At 42.3% G+C, this 20,929-nt stretch overlaps 1 protein-coding gene across 2 annotated transcripts in view; it reads left to right on the top strand.

Moving 5' to 3' along the window:
• The first annotated feature begins 3,866 nt into the window (after window positions 1-3,866).
• Window positions 3,867-20,929, top strand: part of PTER (phosphotriesterase related) — a 70,267-nt gene continuing 53,204 nt past the window's right edge. Inside the window, exon 1 of one of the 2 annotated variants that reach the window (XM_040451321.1) lies at window positions 3,867-3,985. The gene's annotated coding sequence lies outside the window, so the exon portion shown is untranslated. Of the gene's footprint in view, window positions 3,986-10,597; window positions 10,995-20,929 lie in introns of those variants that run through there. The other variant, XM_040451323.1, reaches the window with a different exon arrangement.

Raw genomic sequence — 20,929 nt, 5'->3', positions numbered from 1 at the left:
GACGCGGGGCTCGAACTCACGGACCGCGAGATCGTGACCTGGCTGAAGTCGGACGCTTAACCGACTGCGCCACCCAGGCGCCCCATTAATTTTTTTAAATTAATGACAAAATTGAACCTTATGACCTTTTATTTATAGTAGCAAATCTAGCGAGAGTAACAGGTGTTCTAAATTCACGTCATCTTTTTACAAGTTACAAACAGCTGTCTCAGCGTCAAAATTTTTTATTATGGGAAAATACTCACAACGTGAAATTTAACATCTTTAAGTGTGCGGTTCAACAGCATTAAGTAGGCTCACACTGTTGGTCTACTGTCACCACACTCCACCTTCATTTTTTTCCAGCTTCCCAAACTGAAACTCTGTACCCATTAAACAGGAACTCCTCCTTGCCCCTCCCTCCAGCCTCGGAGAACCACCATTCTACGTTCTGTCTTCATGAATTTGACCGCTGGAAGTGGTGGAAGCATCCAATATTTGTCCTTTAGCGTCTGACTTATTTCACTTAGCATAATGTCTTCAACGTTCCACTGGATGCACAGACCACATTTTGTTTATGCATTCATCCACCAATGGACACTTGGGTCGAATCGCCACCTTTTGACTATTGTGAATAATAGTGTTACCAGCATGGGTGTGCAAATACCTGTTCACGCCATGTTTTCACCTTTTTTGGATACACACCCAGACGTGGAGATGCTGGGTCGTTTGTTAATTCCATGCTTAATTTTTTGAGGAACTGTTCTACTGTGTTTCACAGTGGCTGTAAGGTGGTAACAGTTCCAAAGACCAACTTATCATTGGCTTCTACAAAAGGTTGCAAAGGCTGATTTGTAAAGGGAGAGTCTCCATTAAAAAGTCTCTGGAATTGGGGGATTATGTGTTTTCAATTTAGCTCTTTAAGAACTGGAAAAGTTTTAATTTCATTCTTCCTTTGCCTCTAAATGAAGTACCAAAATATACTGAGTAATTACTTGTGTTCTCTGGGAGGTATAAAGAATAGGAATTTGATAGAAAAATGTGTGATGAAAGTTCTGTCCTGGCCCTCTTGTGACATTGGTATCTAATAGATCTCCTGGAAATGATGGGACTAGTTTATCACACCATGACTAAAAATTAAACCAAGAAAATCTCTGTAGCACTGTCAACTTGAACTTCCAATTAACAGTTAAAACCCGACAGCCACACCATTTACAAACTGATATCATTGGCTGTGCTTTTTTTTCCTGCTGCTCATCCGATAATTATCTGGCTTACTTTATATTTACCTCTTTGGTTTTTTTTTTTTCTTTTTCCCTATAGACTATTTTTGTGTAAATATTTAAAACAACTAACTAAGGTGATGAAAACCTGAGTGCTTTCCAGAAGTTTAACCCAACCAGCGAGGGGTTTGGATGTTTGGTTTTGATTTCGTTCTCTCTGCCAATTTAGGGTTTCTGAGTACAAGTACTACCAAACTTCAAAGATACCATGAAAATGAAAAGCAGGTACTGTGGATATGAGAGCACGTTTGAACTAAACCCTTCTCTGACAGATTGATTTGGAAACCTTTGGTTCCTTAGTAATATGATTTTTAACTCAGCTATTTCATCACAGGCTATGGCAGTACATTGATGTTCTAGGTTTCAAAAACTATCTCCAAGTTAAGCTTTTCCAGGAGGAAAGGCTGAAAAATGAAGTTGGGCACACGGCTTGATAACAGATTATCATTTTGGACAGCATAACACCATACAGGACCCCTTTCATCCATTCTTGCCTGCCTATCCTCAAGCCTCGCGGATTTGGGGGGCCAGCACGGGACAATGTTTATTTTAATTATTTTTCAGTAAGACAGCATTTGCTGCTTCACCAACAGTACTGCTTAAATCACCTATGATGTGAAATGGAATCATACAGTATATACTCAAATACTGGATGACATCAACGTTTTTCACTGTTGCACACTGGATTGCTGTGGATTTCTCTCCCTTTGTTCGAACAGATGTGTTCACAATAGTTGGATAAAATTCCCAATATAAGACTTCTACGTATTAATTGGAAGTTTCCTTGAAGCGATTTCTTTCAAAGAGAAATAAATCTACACTAGCTTCTCTTTAGCACCGTCTTTAGGGAGTAAAGCCATACAAGTGAGAGCCTGCATGTGAAATCCGTCACAAACCTTGTACAATGGGTGCAATGTGGGCGGTGGAGGATTTAGCAACTTCCATAAAGAAAAGCTGACGTCATTTTTTAACATGAATCTTGTGTATAATTTCACTTCTGGCAGCATAGACTAGTAAAATGCAAAGCATGATAAATGATGGACTTTTAGTCCTCTCTTTAACAGCCATTGTCAGGTACACATCTTATATGGCTTCATGGTTGCAGCACGGGCAATCAAAGGGGTAGCCAGCACTGAAATCTCTCTAGAAGCTTCCCTCCATCCATCTATTCACTAAACAATCTCCGTGTGAGCCCCAGTCATCCCTAGTGATATTGAACTCTCTCAATACTCTTTCCTCTGGAGTTCTTAACCTCTCCATTTATTCTTATCTCTCTCACTCTTGGGCCCTATTTTTATTCCCTTCCCTATTCCGAGGATTTAAGCAGCCACCTCCTTAAGGAACATTGCTCTCCTTCAGTCTTGTCCCCCTGCCTGTCCTTCACCAACCAAGTTATAGTTTTACCCTCCTTAAAACACAGACACACACACAGACACACACACACACACACACACACACACACACCTTCATTTCCTTTTCTCTTCTTTTTCTGACTGAAATATATCAGTTTAGTACCTAGCGTCTTACCAAAGTGCCCTGTTCTCTACCAGGAAGGTGTGGTGTAGTGACATCGACCACAGCACGTTCTAGGCCTGGCCTGGCACAAGGGACTTCTCTTTCGGGATCTGTTTTCTTATCCGTAATTGGAAGAGGAAACGATTCACCACATGTAGGCTGTTCTAAAAAATTAAGCAAGATAACCTACACACAGTACCTAGAGGAGGAGAATTGGCTTCAGGAAGTATCATCATCATCATCATTATTATCGTTAATTATTAAACGTTCACCTTCCTTCCAAACGACACCTGGAGATTCTTGCCATCTGAGTACTCATCCTCTTTTCCCCAGAATTCAGGATAAAATAAATTGAATACAGTGTAATACCTAAGGGTATTGTCCTGTATCGCCGCGACTGTTCCCAGCACTAGGTTTGGTCGACGGGTGCACTCACTTTCCCTAAGCCAGCTGACACTGAAGCGTAGGGCCACTTCAAGCGTCCAGACTCTGCTGGTAAGGATGAGAAACCTCAGGTCCAGGGACATGAAACAATGGACAATCAACCCAAAGTTGCTTTGCGTTCGGAATGATTATCCAAATCCTGTTCAAGATACCAAACTGCCAGTGCACCCCCTCTGATCCGTTATCCTTGGAGGAAGCTACAATAGCTACTAAAGCCTCCATGTTCCAGGCTTTTCTACAGAGACCTGGGGTCTGGGGAAAATGCAGCTGCTTCCTTTCCCCTTGGGGGATCTAGCCCCTGATTCTTTCGACTCAGCTGAACTCGAGGGAGACGAGAAACCTCTCCTTCCGGGATATTGGGGGGCGGGGGGGTATCTACAATAGACTCTCACGCAGAGAAAGTAGGTTTCCAGTGCGGCAGCTGAACGGATCCTGCAGCTACCAGCCTACTGCCCGCTTCAAGGTTAGGACAGGCAGCCGACAGGAGTGAACCCGGACTTGGACGGGCGGCGGGCGGGGCGGGTCCTGGGCCCGGGGGGCGTGACCTAGGGCCGGGTAGGGCGTGGCAAGAGCCACAGGGCGTGACCTAGGGCCGAGTGGGGCGTGGCCGGGACCTGCTGAACCCTGCCCTGGGACCTGGGGGCGGGGAGAAGACTAGCCCCGAGCGTGAAGCGGGAGGGGAGTGGGGAGACCTTAAAGGCCCTGCCAGCTGGCCCCGCCGAGTGCCCCGGGGGCGAAGGCGGCGCGCAGCGAGCGGAGGGAAGGTGCGCGGGAGCCGGGGCGGGGGCGTGGGGGCTGTGAGCCGGGTAGGAAGGGTGGGGTGAGCAGGGGAGCCGCCCCGGCGATGGTCCCCCTGGGGGAGAGAGGTTGAAAGCAATCCGCGCTTTGGCGAGCTGCTGCCTTTCTCCAGATGCCCTGCAAAGACGCGCGGATCCTGAGGCTGCGCGAGGCCTAGGAGGCTGGTCTGTGTTGGAAGTGGGTGGTTGGTTACCCCAAAGTCTAAAGTGCAGCGAAGCCTGGCTTGAAACCCGAAGCCGAGAGTCCCACGAGGAGCGAGGCCCCAGGGGGCCCCGCGTGGCTCCAGCCCAGTGTTGCTGAACAGAAATGCTGCAGGGGTTGTCGTCGGGCCGTTGGGCTGGGGGGGGGGGGGGGGGGCTTCTCTAACATGCTGGTTCTCCTTTCCTGAGCTTTGAAATCACACCTCTAAGCCTTGAGCCTCAGCCTTGCCCTTTATTTTACCGCCTCATGGTTCTGTTGTAAAGATATTCCAAACACACATAGGTGCGCCTCCCTTACAGATAAGAGCGCTGTGTCTACAGCCGCAACGTTGTGATATTTGTGGAGGCGCCTCGGGTTGCAGGGACACCTCCGAGGGGGGCACATTTACAGAGGAGAGCTTCCGCCTTGTGTAAAAACGTGTCCATTCGCCCTCAAATCACTGCCACACTGGAGGAAAACGACAAGCGTTTGCTCCTGTCCTAAAGGACCGTCGCAGTCATTGTCAAATAGAATGAGCGTCAGTGAGAGAAGCGAGCTAACACTTCTGACACCGACTTGGCCAGTTGCGTCTTGTTTTGCATAGACAGCAGGGGTGTTCAGCAGTTATCCTAAAGGCCTGATGTAATTCCGGAAATAATGAACCCCTTTTTAAAAAGAAATCTCAGTGCACGCTGCAAAGAAAAAGGGATCGGACAACTTGCTGTGGAGAGCAAGGCAGCAACTTAATTTCAGAAAACAGGAGAATTGGAACACAAAATTCACAGCGCGCTGCTCTATGAAATTACGTTTTCCATGTGTGGAGGCTGGATGTTGCTTTATTCTTATGGGAGTTACAAAAATGTATGTAGTATAGATTGGGGCATGCATTTTTATTGCAAAATGCAAATGCATGCAAAATGCATTTTATTCCCATTCCTGGATCTTAGAATCGGAAGAGGAATGCCCACGCCTATGTTTTTCAACATTAGTGAAAGCTAATCACCAGGGGTCTTCTTCGAGCTCTGTGCCCTAGAAGTTCACACTTTACACTGCTCCTTGAGGTGTTCTCGTGATACTGAAGAGGAAGTTAAGGCATAGGGGTGAGGCCACACTGCTGGAAAGTTTAGGGGGAAAAAACCCATGTCTTTCTAACTCAAAACCTGTGCTCCTACCACTGAGCCCCCGTGTACTTTGTTTTTCACAAGTATGCCCCCTGTCCAACAGGAACTAAAGATACGCGGGTAGAGGGGGCTCTAAGACAAGTTGCTAGTTTAACGTACTCAGGACCCGTGAGTGGAATCTCATTCTATTTCCGATTCCAGCTCTGTGACTTTGCACAAGTTACTTATCTTTTCTAGGCACATGAAAGTAATTGATCTCTAGGTCTCTGCTAGATCGAAAAACCTATAGATTTGTGAAAATAATATTCCGCTTTTGCCACTTAATGATATTTTTGGTCACACTTGGTGTTGGAATTACAGGGTGGTCAGGAAGGGTTGGTTTATTCATTCAATAAATGTGCGTTGTGTAGCTGGACACGTACTGGGGCTGCTGCAATACAGAACAGGACAGATGAGGATTCTAGCCTCCAGGGGTATATATTCTGGTTAGAGGCAGGGAGACCTGAGCAAACAAAGAAGGAACTAACAAACAAATTAATTAACCAACAGCTACAAGTTGTGAACAGAGGGCTGTGATAAAGGAAAATGGAGCAGAGAGGTGGGTGGGGCACTTTAGATGTGGTGGAAAGGATTCCTCACCAAGGCCTGCTGGTTTGGAAGGATGCGAAGGACCTAGTGAAGTTCCTTCCTTGCAGTGGGACCTGCTTGGGCAAAGGAGCCATGAAAGGACTTGGCATGTTCTGGAAATGACCAGAACGTCTTTGTGATGGTGATTGGTTCAAGATGAAGTCGGAGAGACAGGGTGGGACCAGGTCATGCAGGGCTTTGTGCAGCCTGGTAAGGTCTCTAGATGTTCATCTCACAGCAACGGGAAGCCACTGAAGGGTTGTGGGCAGGGGAGTGACGTGAAGGTGGCTATGATGCAGCCCAAGTGAAAGGCAGAGGTAGCTCAGGCTGGGGTGGCAGTAAGAGTATTTATTGATTTTGAGAGAGAGAGAGAGAGGAAGGAGGAGGAGGAGGAGGAGGAGGAGGAGGAGGAGGAGGAGGAGAAACAGAGGGAGAGAGAGAATCCCAAGCAGTTCTCATGCTGTCAGTGCAGAGCCCCACACGGGGCTCGATCTCATGAATTTCGAGATCATGACCTGAACCGAAATCAAGATTTGGACGCTTAACCAACTGAGCCACCCAGCTGCCCCCTGACAAGCATATTTAAAATCACATGCTAACACCCCTCGAACACCCTGGCATTCCCATCCTCCTGTTCCCTTTAGTTTTCCCACATACAACTTATTCCCATGACATATTACGCATTTTGTTTATAAATTATTTACTCCTTCCTATAAGAATGTCAACCACTTGAGGGCAGGGTGTGCATGTTTTATTTATGGCTGTTTCTCTAGCACCTGATGCTGTGCCTTGTGCAAAGTGGGCCCTTGATCCATTTGTTGTAAGAATGGATGTGATAAATGCTTTGGATTTTGATTCTGTAGAGCTTGCTGATGAATGGGATATGATCGTGAAAGATAAGGAGAAACCAAGGATGAGTCTCAAGATGCTGGCTCAGAAACTGGGCAGATGTGGATGTTAATCATTAAGGAGAAGGCTAGAGAAAGAACAAATTGGGAATTGGGGGAGGGGAGATGGAAAGTTCCATTTGGTACATATTAAATCTGTGGTGTGTGGATTAGTTTACCTATTACTACATCTAAAAAATTACCCTAAAATTTAGCAGAGCAAAACAACAGACATTCATTGCCTCAGGTTCTATGGGTCAGAAATTTGCACACAGCATAGTTGGGGAGGTTCTGGCTCAGGGTCTTTCATAACGTTCCAGTCAATCTTTCAGCCAGGGCTGTGGTCATGTCACGGTTTGACTGGAGCTGTGAGATATGCTTCTTAGCTTCTTCCATGGCTGTTGACAGATTTCAGTTGGCTGTTGGCCAGAGAGTTCAGTTCCTTGCCACATGGACCTCTCCATAGGGCTCCTCATGATGTGGCTTCCCCCAGGGCAACCGTTCCAAGAGGGAAAGAGAACCCAAGATGGAAGCCAGTCTTCTTTTAGAACCTGATCTCAGAAGTAGCATACCATCACTTCTGCTGTGTGCTGTTGATCACACAGATCAATCCTGGTGCAGTGTCAGGGGTGGGGGTGGCGGGGACAACACAGGGGTGCGAATACTAAGAGGGGTGGGGTTGTTGGGTGTCATTGTAGTATCTGCCTCCTACAGGGTCTATCAGCTGTCTAAGGGGAAATGTCATATAGGCTGGTGGGTATATTATGCTGTAGCTCACAGGAGAGATCTGGGCCACAGATAATTATTGGGGAATCATTGGCAATGTGTCACAGGATCCAGGGAGAGAATAAAGGTGGAGAAGGGAAGAGGATCCTGGACCCAGTATCGAAGAGCCCAATGCTTAATGGTTAGTGGAGTAGCAGCCAGCAAAGGAGGATGGCCAGTACAGCGTGTATTCTGGGGGTGACTTAAGGGAAAGATAGGTTTCACTGGACAAGTTTCCCCTTCCCTGTGAAGGGCAGAAAATAGTTTGAATATGGCGGAAATGAAAAGAATTTCTGAAACGATGCAATTTAATACAGTTGAAATGTGAGTAGTTAAACGTTGACCCAGATAGAAACAGAGAAAAGAACATTTGTTTATTTTAAAGTTTATTTATGTAACTTTGCGGATGAGGGGCACACCAAGAGAGAATCTCAAGCAGACTCTGCACTCAGCACAGAGCTTGACGAGGGGCTTGAACCCATGAACCGTGAGATCATGACCTGTGCTGAAATCAAGTCGGCTGTTTAACCGATCAAACCACCCAAGCGCCCTGGGATGGAATATTTAGAGTTTTGAGAAATCTATGGTTGCATCCTCAGTGCCCTGGCTGGGATTATAGTTGGTAGAGAGCCCCTGTGTAAAGATTTTAGAGGTTGAAGAGAAAAGAATGAGGGGTGTAACATAGGTAGAGCTACTGGCCTTGGAAAAGGCCTACCCTTACTTCCATATGTTCTATAGCATTACTGTATCAGGAGTCTTTCTCTTCAAATGTCTTAAATACCCCAGTGAGCCATACAATGACAATGGGAAAATTAATTCCTGATTCAGTGGTGTCCTGCTCATAGCCCTATGAACTTCACTGTTAATAGAAGGACCGAAGATGGTTGTTGTACATGTTTTTCACACACCAAATGTGGCCTCGTGCTTCTCTTTTCTTTAGCTGCTCTTTAGGGTGTATTTTCAGTAATCCATGTTTTTCTAAAAAGACTTTCATTAAAAAAAAAAAAAACAACTCTCATAGACATCTTCCCTCACTTCAAAATAATAAATAAATAAATAAATAAATACATAAATAAATAAATAAATAAAATAAGGAAGATGGAGAAAAATAAAATACCTGCTCCCACCTGGCCACCTGGCATAAGCTGGCTCTGTGGTTCTGTCTGTTCATGAAGGCAGTATCTGCCTGAATACAGATGCCTCTGCCTCATGGCAGCCGTTGAGTGTTATCCATTTCTCTGTCCCCTTCCAGTGAGGTATGGCCATATGACTTGCTTTGGCCAATGCAATGTGAGTGGAGGGAAATGTCACTTCCAGGTAGACGCTTTAAGAGCCAGTGAGAAGTCTGTCACACTTTTTTTCCCTCTGCCGGAGTGACCACCAATTTTCTAGATAGTGGCTGTTCTGTCACTTTGGCTCATGAAATGAGGGCAGTGAGCAGAGCCCCCTGTCAACCTCTGTTAGCCATAGAGAGAGCTAGAAATAAGCTTTTGTTGTGTTTAGGCCTCAAGATTTGGAGATGTGTTTGTTACCACAGCATAACCTTGCCTATCCTGACTAATGCACTCGGGTAAGGTCTGATCCATGTGCCTCCAGGAATTACTGATTTCCAGTTTACCAGATACAGTGGGAGCCTAAGAGAGAAGGCACCCTGGAAGTCTTGCTGTTGTGACTCATGTTCCTCTTACTGTTGGTGAACAGCAGGGTACTTGTTTCCATAACGCTCAACTCAGCTTCAAGATTTTAATCAAAGGGGGCAAAATGGCATTTAGGTGTTCAATCATACCCTGTAAGGGCAGCTATTGTTAAAGTGTAAAGTACATAAAGGCTCAATGTCCAGAGGAATTAAGGTTCTCATTTTTATTTTGAAAAACACTACACACACACACACACACACACACACACACACACATTATTTTTTTTAATTGTCAGCTCACTTCCAAGTTTTCCAACACAGAGAAATGTTCATGGGTTCAATGTTAAGAGATAATTCTTCCCAAGTGTCGGTATCCACGGATGCATTTCAAAAATGATTTTGTCACCAAAGGACATTAGAAATGCCTCATCCATAAGCATTTTTAAAGGCATTTTTAAGGCATTTTTAAGGCATTCATTTTTAAATGAATATTTAAGTATGGTTTCCTGGCTATCTTACTTTTGCGCTAAAAGCATCAGACCTGGGTTTTGCTCTCACTGTCCTGGAGGCAGTGTGTTCGCACTTTTACTCTGAGTTAAGCAGAAGTGAAGCAGGGAGCGTTTTGCTTTGGGCAGAGCCATGCGGTGCTCCTAGGGATGTTGGCTATAAATCCATTCTCCCTAGAGGTTAACAATCAAAGTTCTCCCCCTCTCTTACTCAGATGAGTGATATGATGATGATAAATTGCTTGGACATGACTGCCCCAAGCACTAGTGTGATGAATTATGTTGTTGAGGGCATGACCCTCAACATTGTCAGTATGCCACATTGAATATTGGCAGTATTCATAAATAGCCTCCTGCCAATTTTGGTCACCGCTTTGCATATTAAATTTGCTGTTTTCACAGGTCATGGTTCTTCGTTCTTAATCAACTCTGTCTTTCCCTGAATTCACTTAACCAATCAACCTTTTGTTTTTCTGTTCTCTACTCGCTAAACCGATGGGGCGTTCTCAGAGTTGTGTTCAGTAAACATCGAGTCTTTCTTCACAGAAACTGTTAAAATAGTAATTATTAGTCCTTTTCACTAAATCTAGAGTAATAACAGCTTATCTTGCAGTGGCTTAATTGGGTCATTATTTAGCGTTTGAAAAGCACTTTGAGGAGAATATTGGTAAATACTGTTGTTAATTTAATGTTTCCTTGTAATTGAAAGTCCACTGCACCCGAAAAGTCCTCGGTATTACTATGTACCAACAAGGATTTCTTAGTACTGCTTACTGTTTTCAGCATTATATATCTACTGATTTTTGAAAAATTTTAAATATTGTCATAAATTCCTAAAGTTATCATGTTTACACTGTCCCATTTCTACGTGTGTCATCTACTATATTCATTACATATCTGAAAAGTTAAATGTTATGAGTCGTGCTCTCTAAAGTTTGGAGGAAATAGAAAGCCCAACCCCCAGTGCAGAGGTATGTCACGTGCTATCTTCTACACAATCTGTGTGTAGTATCTGATTAACTTTTCAGCAAGCTGACCTATTATACCCTGACAAATAACTGAGGTAAATAACGCTGAGTCCATATACTGAGCTATCACCTGATTGTCATTAAACTTTGTCGAAAAGGGTTAGATTGAATCACACGTGCCCTGCCAGCCCTTTGAACAAATTTTCTGCTCACTCTAGCCCCAGATTCCCCGGGTGTAACTAAAGGCCACTCTGTAGCTTGGATTAGGCAACCTCAATACTGAAGGTATTACTTTGCTAGGGTTGCGATAGCAAAGTAGCACCAGCTGGGTGACCTAGACAACAGATATTTACTTGCCGGCAATTCCGGAAGCTACAAGCCCAAGATCAAGGTGTTGGTAGATTTGGTCTCTTATAAGGCATCTCTTGGCTTGTAGATGGCCACCTGTCCCTATGTCCTCCCTTGATCTTCTCTTTGTCTATGTTGTCTGTGTCCTAATTTCTGCTCGTAAGTATAGAAAATGGTCATATTGAATTAGGACCCACCCCCAAAACTCCATTTTAATGTAATTACCTCCATAAAGGCCCTATGTCCAAATCCAGTTACATTCTGAGGTTAAGGCTCCAACATATAAAGGTGGGGGGGGGGGTGGCACAATTCAGCCCATACTCCTGAACTATAATAATGATCTGTGGAAACTACCAGTTTTGGAGTTATTTTCGTTGCTTATCAAATCTGAGCAGACAGCGGACGACTACAAGCGTTTGGAGGTCTACTCAGTATAGGAGCTTCTTAACGTTACTTGGAGGAGGGCTTTATGCCTGTGACTAAAACAATGAAGTAATTTGATAAACATTGTAGCAACATTAAGTGAGTTCTGTATACTTTATTAAGATGCTAACCTTAAAGTGTACATAATTAAGTATACCTTGCCATCTGAACTACTACCAGCCAAATATTTGTTATAACAACTCGCCAATATTTTTACCCAGAATTTCCTCTCTGAACCAAAAACTTGGCTATGATTAGTCCACATGCTTGTATCATCAAAAAGGGCAACAGGATGTAGAGAGCACGGTGGTCCCAGCTCAGATCTCCCCCCTAGAGGGGAACATCTTGCCCTCATGTTGTTAAACGTGTCGAGCATTTTTGCCTTCATGTTATCGGCTGAAAACATCTAAGAAAGCAGGAGAGTTTCTAAGGAGAGATGATGAGCCTAAGAAGCCAGAAAAGCTCTTACATTTGAAAAAAAATATTGGGAACGTGAAAGCATCAAATATCTCAATCTGACTGTTACCTGCCTGCCTCTAGTATGGGTACTATAGTTGTTTCTGGAAAGCTTTACAATGTTCCTTCAAAATAGAATAATAGCGTTTTTGTAATTCTAAAAAATGTCTTTTGTAGTTAATTAATAGCCAGAAATCCTTAGAGGATTGTTATATAGATCTCTAAGAGTATGTTAGTAATATTTGGGATAATTGGTTGGTAGTTTTGAATGAGCTGCGGAACATTAATTTTCCCCTTAAAAACTGTTTTCATTAGAATTTATTGTTGAAGCTGGGTGATGGATACCTAGAGGTCCATTATACTGTTCTCTCCACATTTGCAAGCTTTTGAAAAGGCTCGTATTAAAAAGTTGAACTGAAATGATTTTTTTCTTAAAAAAAGACATGAATGAAATATATAGCCTCCTGCAATGCACCCATCATGGGCTCAGGGACAAATTACATTTGAATAATGAAGTATGAGTGCGTATGTAAGACAATACATGTGTGAGTAGAGGGGTTTTTTTTTTTTTTTACTACGAATGTTGCCATAGAAAAGTATTGTTGAGACCCTTATCTAGGAAAGGCTGTGAGAGTGTCTTTCTTAGTTGTGACCTAGATTATTTGACACATGTTTTTATTTATCACTCCCTGGAGTATGGCATATCTGTCATTTCATGAGTCAATGCCTTTCTACCAGTCATGGAGTTGCCCCGGCCGCATTTTCTCCCAGTTGAGTCTTTTAGCTTCAGACACTTTCCACCTGTAGCTATACAAATCCATTTAACACGGGAATTCAAGAAGAGGGTGCTAGCTTCCAATGTCCCATGCCTGGCGAATACCTTCTGCCCAATACTTTCTATAAAAATGTCCTCTACTCCTGCAAGACGGGTGTTCACAGATTGCCGCTAGGCAAGAAAAGATCTCTGCTGAATGTACTTTGAGGAAAGTTACTCCAAAGCCCCGTCTCCAGCCTGTTGCTGCCACTGCCCATCCAAGTCCCCCCAGCTTCCACAGGGAGGATTAGGGACTGTCCCGGACCTCTCTAGTGAGTCTCACATTCCTGCATAAGTCGAAGGCCCAACATTGCTTTGAATTTGCCCCACTCTCATTCAGAGAAGTTCATCTTCAAGGTGTTCCTCTTTGTCGTGTGTAAATATTTTGGAGCAGCTTAGTGTATAAGAAGTAAAGAACCTGCTGTTTTGAGCACTCGCATTACTGAGCCTTTGGCCTTACAGACATATTTGATCTGGTGGGTGTGCGGGGAGGGGAAGGGTCCTGCAAACCACACCGCAGTGCTCCCTTTGGACATAATTCATTCCTCCCAGGCATTATTATTATTATTGTTATTGTTATTTTTGCTTTCTGTTTATGAGTGGATTTCAGTAGAAAGCTCAAAATATTTCAAGCTAAGAGAGCCAGGTTTAAAATGATCCCTGTGAAGATTTTACATAGTTCTCTATATTGTCTATTGAATTTCATTTAACTGTTAGATTTAAAATATATAAAAGAACATATACAGCTTCTAGCATTAGAGATACCTCATGGACCTTTGCTACTACTTACACCTGACACAGTAAAGTCAAAGGATTAGTTTCTAAATTCCGTTGCTTTTTGATAGACCGGATCAGAATTGTAAAAGGTTTTTTTATATAGAATTTTCACAATGCATTATGTAGGGATGGTATAGTTTCTTGTGAACCTGTCTTCACTTCTTTATGTCTATCTCTGTGTTAGTAATACCTTGGCTGAAATAAATATTCATTAACTATTCTTATTTAATGTAATGATTTCATACCATTAGCAGAAAGGAACGTTTCTTTATATGTGGTTTCTATACAAAGAACAATGTATTAAACTTCAGAGTTTTCTCTACTAAAATTGGCAAGCTTACTCAGTAGCTACACCATGTCTGAGCCATAATGCCCCAATTTATATTCTTGACATGATGTATCATATTTATATTTTTAAATCAACCTCATTTAAAATAATGTCAACAATTATAGGACCCAGAAAAAGGTCTAAGAGTGAAAAGTGGGTGATAGCTTTCCCTGCCTAATTAGAAGTCAGGATTGGGGCACCAGAATAGCTCAGTGGGTTGGGCTTCTCACTCTCGATTTCAGTTCAGGTCATGATCTCATGATTCATGGGATCAAGCCCCACATCAGGCTCTGCACTGACAGATCAGAGCCTGCTTGGGATTGTTTGTCACCCTCTCTCTCTCTCTCTGCCCCTCCCCAGCTCACGTGTGCATGGTCTCTCTCACTCTTTGTCTCAAAATTAAATAAATGAACAGAGAAAAAAGTCACGATGATATTTCTGATGAATTAGGAGGATGTTACCCCCAGAACAGAAGTTAGTTCTTTGATAGGCCCAAGAAAAGAAATGTGTTACAAGACACTGTAGAGATATATGCCTTTTAATTTTCACAAACTCAGCATAATATTCATCAGAATGAATGAATTCATCATTCATTAATATTTATCAAGTTTGTCAAATTTGATTCATTCTCCTATCATTTTTAAAGCATGTTTGCTATGCCCAGGTACTACCTTTTCTAATTACTTAATATATTTTTTTAAAGTTACCCACTTTTTTTGCTTTGCCCTTATCCAAAACAATAATCTCCATAAAGTCAGAGGCTTGCAACATTAATACTTTTTTCTAAAACACATTAAAATAAACAAATATGTGTTTAAAACATTGTTTTAATTTTTTTAAATGTCTTATTTATTTTTGAGAGAGAGAGACAGAGTGTGAGCAGGGGAGGGCCAGAAAGACAGGGAGATACAGAATCTGAAGCAGGATCCAGGCTCCGAGCTGTCAGCACAGAGCCCATTGCGGGGCTCAAACCCACGAACCATGAGATCAAGACCTGAGCTGAAGTCAGACACTTAACCAACTGAGCCACCCAGGCACTCTTCTAAAACACATTAAAATAAACAAATATGTGTTTAAAAGACCTTAAATGCCCATATATCACCTAAAATTGGTTTGAACCACCAGTGGGATATATATCACACCTTCTGAAAACATTGACAAAACCAAGCAGATTATTGACTTTTTTACTTATCTCGCTGTCCACGAGGAAATAAAATAATCATTGGCTGTGAAGTTGGCACAAAACAATTTTCAGAATAGTCTCCGTACTTGTATTGTGATAATTAGAAAATGTGCACACTGTATATGCATGTGTGTATATATGTGTGTGTGTGTGTGTGTGTATAAATGCACATATATACACATGTACATAGGTAGATAATGGATCATTTTAGCTGTTATTTGGGAAATAGCCAAGAGTTTTCAAGTGCTTAGATACTGAGCATCATTTATTTGAGGCTAACAGAGCCAGCATTATTTGATCCTGGCGTCTCTATTGTACTGTTAGTCGTAAGCATTATAAAGAGTGATAATTTAAAAAGTAATAATCTGACTTGTGAGGTATGTTTATTTCATTCTTCTGTCCATAATAATCTGAAGCTTATAGTAAAGTAAATGCTGTAATGTGGTTAAAGGGTGGTTCAGAAAAAGAATTAGAAAGATATCAATAGGTTTCTCATTTGTCGTATAGAAATGTTCTGATTTTCGACTATATAAATATCCCCATTTATCTAATGTCTAAACAAGGTGAAGTCATGGGGAGCCACTGCACGAGTTCTTTACAGGTCATTTACTGCCTTTTTGCCTAGAATCGTGGACTTTGTGTCCGGAAAGAACTTTGGAGATCATCTTGTTTAACTCCTTTGTTTTATCTGGGAGAAAACTGAGGCTCATGTGCTACATTCGCCCAAAGACACATGTTGATCCTATCAACTTTTTGAAACATCTGTGTGCTTCGTCAAGCTCTAGCATTTCTTCCTATTGAGGAAATAGTGATATGTTCATAAGACCGTTCTGTTGCATTCTTACATTTCTGAAATAGAGCAGCGGAGCATTAATATTTGGTGGTTCTCTAGATATTTAATAGCTACTGACTATTGCTTGTGTCAAATAAAAGATGAACTCTATTGAACATTATCAGGAATGTTTTCTGTTGCCTTTAATACATTTGAGTGAGAAAGGAAAATGACATTTTCCTAGAAACAGTGTCAAGATATCTTTAGGGGCGCCTGGGTGGCGCAGTCGGTTAAGCGTCCGACTTCAGCCAGGTCACGATCTCGCGGTCCGTGAGTTCGAGCCCCGCGTCGGGCTCTGGGCTGATGGCTCGGAGCCTGGAGCCTGTTTCCGATTCTGTGTCTCCCTCTCTCTCTCTGCCCCTCCCCCGTTCATGCTCTGTCTCTCTCTGTCCCAAAAATAAATAAACGTTGAAAAAAAAAAAGATATCTTTTACAAAATACGTAAGATTTGTGTTCTTAAGGGGAGTACCTTCGGATTCAAACATCCCATTCTTGATTCTTGATTTTTACTCTGGATGTCTAATAACCAAGCAAGTAATAAGAAAAACTGGTAATCAGGGCTAATAAAAGTAAATTCTGATATGAATTCATAATGGCAGATGTTCCTGGGAAGAATGAGCCAGAAGAGTTTAATTATGTAGGATGCCTAACCAAGAGCCCAAGGAAGAATCGGGTGGCAGGTGCCCGTAGACTTTACCTATGAAAATTCAAAATAACTTCTGAAGGAAGGACAGCTAATTTTGTTTATGTAATACGTTTATATTGCTCTACAGCTTGTTGGTAAAAGTAGTTTTGAGCACTCAGAGAGCAATCTTTCCCCTCGTCGTCTTCCAATTAAAAAAGCAGTATTGCTTCTTTTCGGATACTGAGCCAGTGAGTAGCTCCAAGATCTCCCAGGCCCGCACAATTTAAGAAAAGGGAAATTAGCAACCCTTCCCCCTCAGAATGCTGTGATCTACCAGAACAAGAAGGCAAAGCAGGTCTTTAATAATACAAGAGACATTGCCAGTTGTTAATTCCTCCGCTGTGAATGCCATGGGAGCGCACGTATTCCCAATCTGCTGCCCGTGTGCTCAGACCCACACAGCACAGTGTGTTCCTTCCAGCCGTGTTAATTTACGCATCCGTCCATCCTCAGCGCTTACCGGATGCCTGCTCTGGGCCAGTCAGGGTGCCGAATGCTGGCTGTGACGTTCTCACTCACACACCGAGCGGAGAGGATTCCTTGAGACTTACGATCATCTGTTTGCAATTCTCCTGTGGTGTCCCCAGACAGTACCAGATGATTAGAAGCCCCTCAAGTGAACACAATAGGCTGCCAGTCTTGCAGCGTGTGCCGTTCGTCACTGACACAACCTAGTCATTTAGCCCTGTGGCTTCAACCCAAGGAGAGTAGTAGGGGCTGGGCAGTGCTTTTCCGAGTAGGAGTTTCCTTTTGCTGGCCCTTGGTCTGATGCTTCGGAGACCGTCTCTGCTTATTCTCCTAGCAGTAAAGAACAAGGTCCGGCTTCCATTCTGTCCACCCAGCGGGGGAGATGTGTGCAGAGGAGACGCTTCCTGTCCAAAACCTGTTCCCGCTTCCTCTGGCCAGGAAGCCGTGGCTCTGGCCGTGGCCACTACTGGTGCCTTCAGTGGCCTGCCTTCTGCGCAGGCTTAGTGAATGCGGAATGAAGACGCCAGCCTGACTCTTAGGAGCCCTGATAACGTGCATTCCATTTCTGTCACGCAGCCCTCATGTTCAGTCTGTTTAACCCTTTATAATTATCAACCGTTTCCCTTGAGGAACACCTTGTGTGGTTTGTTCTCACCGTCTACTTAAATGCCGGTTACCAGAGTACTTTGTTTATTTGGAGCCTATGAATTGCATTGAGCTCTATGCTCTGTAGAACTTGTTGCGAACCTGATTAAACAGTAAACTCCTTGAAGACAGGGTCTAGGGCTGTTTCTTTCTGTATCACAGAGAGGGACTAACCCAACTGATTACCACTGTTTGAGTCCTGAACAAACAAACACAAAGAAAACCCAAACAAAACCCGTCCATGGTGTGCAAGGGCGTCTGTTCAATTCAGGGTTGTGTTGCAAACCTCAGTGCAAAATGCACGCACTTTATTGCTGAGCATTGCCTTTTTTTTTTTTTTTTTTTTTTGAGCTTTCCTACCACAATTAATCTTATATGGTAATGCAGTGACAATGAGATGATTTCTCCGGAGAATCTATGCTAATACTATTAAAATGCTCTTACCATGTCAAAATGATTGCAGTGGAAGGCACGTGGGGACCGTGCTTATGTGATTATGATATTATAGCGATGGGCGATTACCATAGGAAACTACTAATTCAACCCTGCAGGGACTTGCATTATGAAGCCATTATAACATGAGATTATAATGACACAATAACTCGGATGCACACTCGTGATGTGAAAACTAAAAGCTAATTTGAATGCGAGTAGTATTTCCATTAAATTGTAATTAAACACCGAAAGCCATGCTTGTTTAAATTTAAGACGGAGACCTCCAATCCAGAAAAGGAAACTGTGGGTAAAGGACGCACGCCAGGCATGAGCTGATGATGGTGAGAAACGCTTCCCAATTCGGCCCTTTGGTACTTAGTGGGTATGGAAACTCACAACAAAGTGGCCTCCCCAGACTTCTTCTGTCTGTGCTGGCTCCCATTACCCGAAACCAGTATCAGGACTTAGCCTCTCTGGGTAATTTCTTTCAGGTTATTCTCTATGCAAAGTATATACATTTTCTTCTAGAAAAAACACTGTATTATGCAATGCTTTTAAAACCTACTTCTTAATTCTTTCTATCCCTCTCAGAGTCCAGGAGAATCCAGTTGCTAAATTTTTGTTTGTCTTTTAAAGGTCAGCTCAAGATGGATGATTTTACATGTCAGGAAACTTATATTTGACTACTAGGGAATAGTATTCGGTGGGGTTTATGCCATGCCATCTATCAGGTACAGGGTGATTCGGTAGTAAAATTTTCTGATTCTGTTAGAAACACTAGGTAGTCTGTTAACACTTCCCTCTGTTAGGGAAGACTGGTGCATTTCAGAAGCCAAACATTTCTCGTTTATTCTCCACTGATAATCACTATCTGGCTTAGGTCAACATAAAGATAGATTATAAAAAGCAAGAGCTACTGCACTTGTTAGATATACACCTGCATTAGCGTGTTCAGATGTTATAAGGACGCACAACAGCTAATATATACTCCCTCCTAATTATGACTAAAAGTGGTTATTACTCCTTGGTTTAAATATAGTGAAGATGAGTTTTTGTTATTAAGCATTTCTTTTGCAGTTAAATATGCTGTATGCTTTAGAGTTATTTTTATTACTACTTATTGCAACAGCCAATTTAAGCAGGGAAGTCTAAATTACTCGAGTCCTTATTTTTATAATTAGGAAGAGGAAAGTGCAGTGCAATTAAATGGCCTGCTTGATGGCATCCAGTCAGCAGTGGGGTTGGGATAGGATTTTCTGGTCCCAGATAATTGTAGCTTCTTCCTTGGGCCATTGAGTGATGTCACCTCTGAATAGTACTCCCACGTTAATGGATACCAGGATAACTTAATGTGATGTTTGTAGCAAATATCTCCATGGTTAAAGGAAAGAAACACTTGCCTGTCAAATTGGGGAACTGGGTTCTATCTGGGGCTGTCTGGCCTTCAGGAGATCGAGCAGTCAGTGTTTGCACCTAAAAATGAAGTCATTGAATTAAATGATCTGCATGGTCCCTTTCTGCTCAAAAATTCTGAGATCAAATAGCATTTAACAGTCACTGAAATTTACATATGTTAATTATTTTTAAATATTATCATTTTAAAATAATATTTAATAAAATATTGATTTTACTTATTTTAAAACTATTAACCTAAATTCAAAACCATACCTTCTTTAGATGCATTTCATAATTCAATGTGTTTTAGCAGATCTATAATTTGATTTAAAACTGCCTTTTTTATTTAGGGAATTTATTATAATTAGTAAAGCTACAGATGTAAGTCTATCCAAGGAGAAGATTAAAATTATAGTCCTTTGGTACACTGGCAATATTGGTAAAATATGTCAGAACTACAGTGAAATGAAATGTATAAGTATATAAATATATAAATGCTTTGTGGGAATTCTTAGGAAGCAGGTAATAGTGATGAGTAAGGTTCCAAATTAAAATATAGCGCTGGGGCGCCTGGGTGGCTCAGTCACTTGAGTGTCTGACCTCGGCTCAGGTCATGAACTCACAGTTTGTGGGTTCAAGCCCCACATCAGGCTCTGTGCTGACAGCTTAGAGCCTAGGGCCTGCTTCAGATTGTCTGTCTCCTTCTCTTTCTGCCCCTCTCCCACTCCCACACTCTCTCTCTCTCTCTCTCTCTCAAAATTAAATAAACATTAAAAAATAAAGTAAAATAAAATAAAATATATTATTGGCTAGACAAACCTTCCTAAATCTTTTAGGGTACCTTACTTTTATGGGGGAAAATACATAAGCAATTACATTCCCTTTATATTTCAATACATATATGTGACTAAGGATTGGTTATTTAAAAATTTGTTGTTTGCCTATAGAAAATTTTCCTAATTTAGTGAATCTTTTTTATCTAGAGAATTCCATTAGAGCATTTTTTCCCCTGCCATCTCAAAGATTGGAAAAGAGAAATTATTGCTGTATGACCCATAAAGCTATTAGATTTGCCCTTGATCCCATTGTAGTAAATCGGCTTTCGGGAGTAGAGATAAGCTGTTTGTTATTTTTAGTGCATCAAATACTAGTCTTTCCCAAAAAAGAGGTTTCTGTGTCAGGTGCCACACTGTTTTATTTATTTATTTATTTATTTTTTTTTTAAATTTTTTTTTCATCGTTTATTTTTGAGACAGAGAGAGACAGAGCATGAACAGGGGAGGGGCAGAGAGAGAGGGAGACACAGAATTGGAAACAGGCTCCAGGCTCTGAGCCATCAGCCCAGAGCCTGACGCGGGGCTCGAACTCACAGACCATGAGATCGTGACCTGGCTGAAGTCAGATGCTTGACCGACTGCGCCACCCAGGCGC

This window comes from Herpailurus yagouaroundi, unplaced genomic scaffold (assembly GCF_014898765.1).
Source record: "Herpailurus yagouaroundi ecotype Mexico unplaced genomic scaffold, PumYag 203, whole genome shotgun sequence".
In the NCBI taxonomy this organism is placed as follows: Eukaryota; Metazoa; Chordata; class Mammalia; order Carnivora; family Felidae; genus Herpailurus; species Herpailurus yagouaroundi.
Note: the sequence above shows the minus strand (reverse complement) of the source record. Positions and strands in the feature narration are given on the sequence as shown.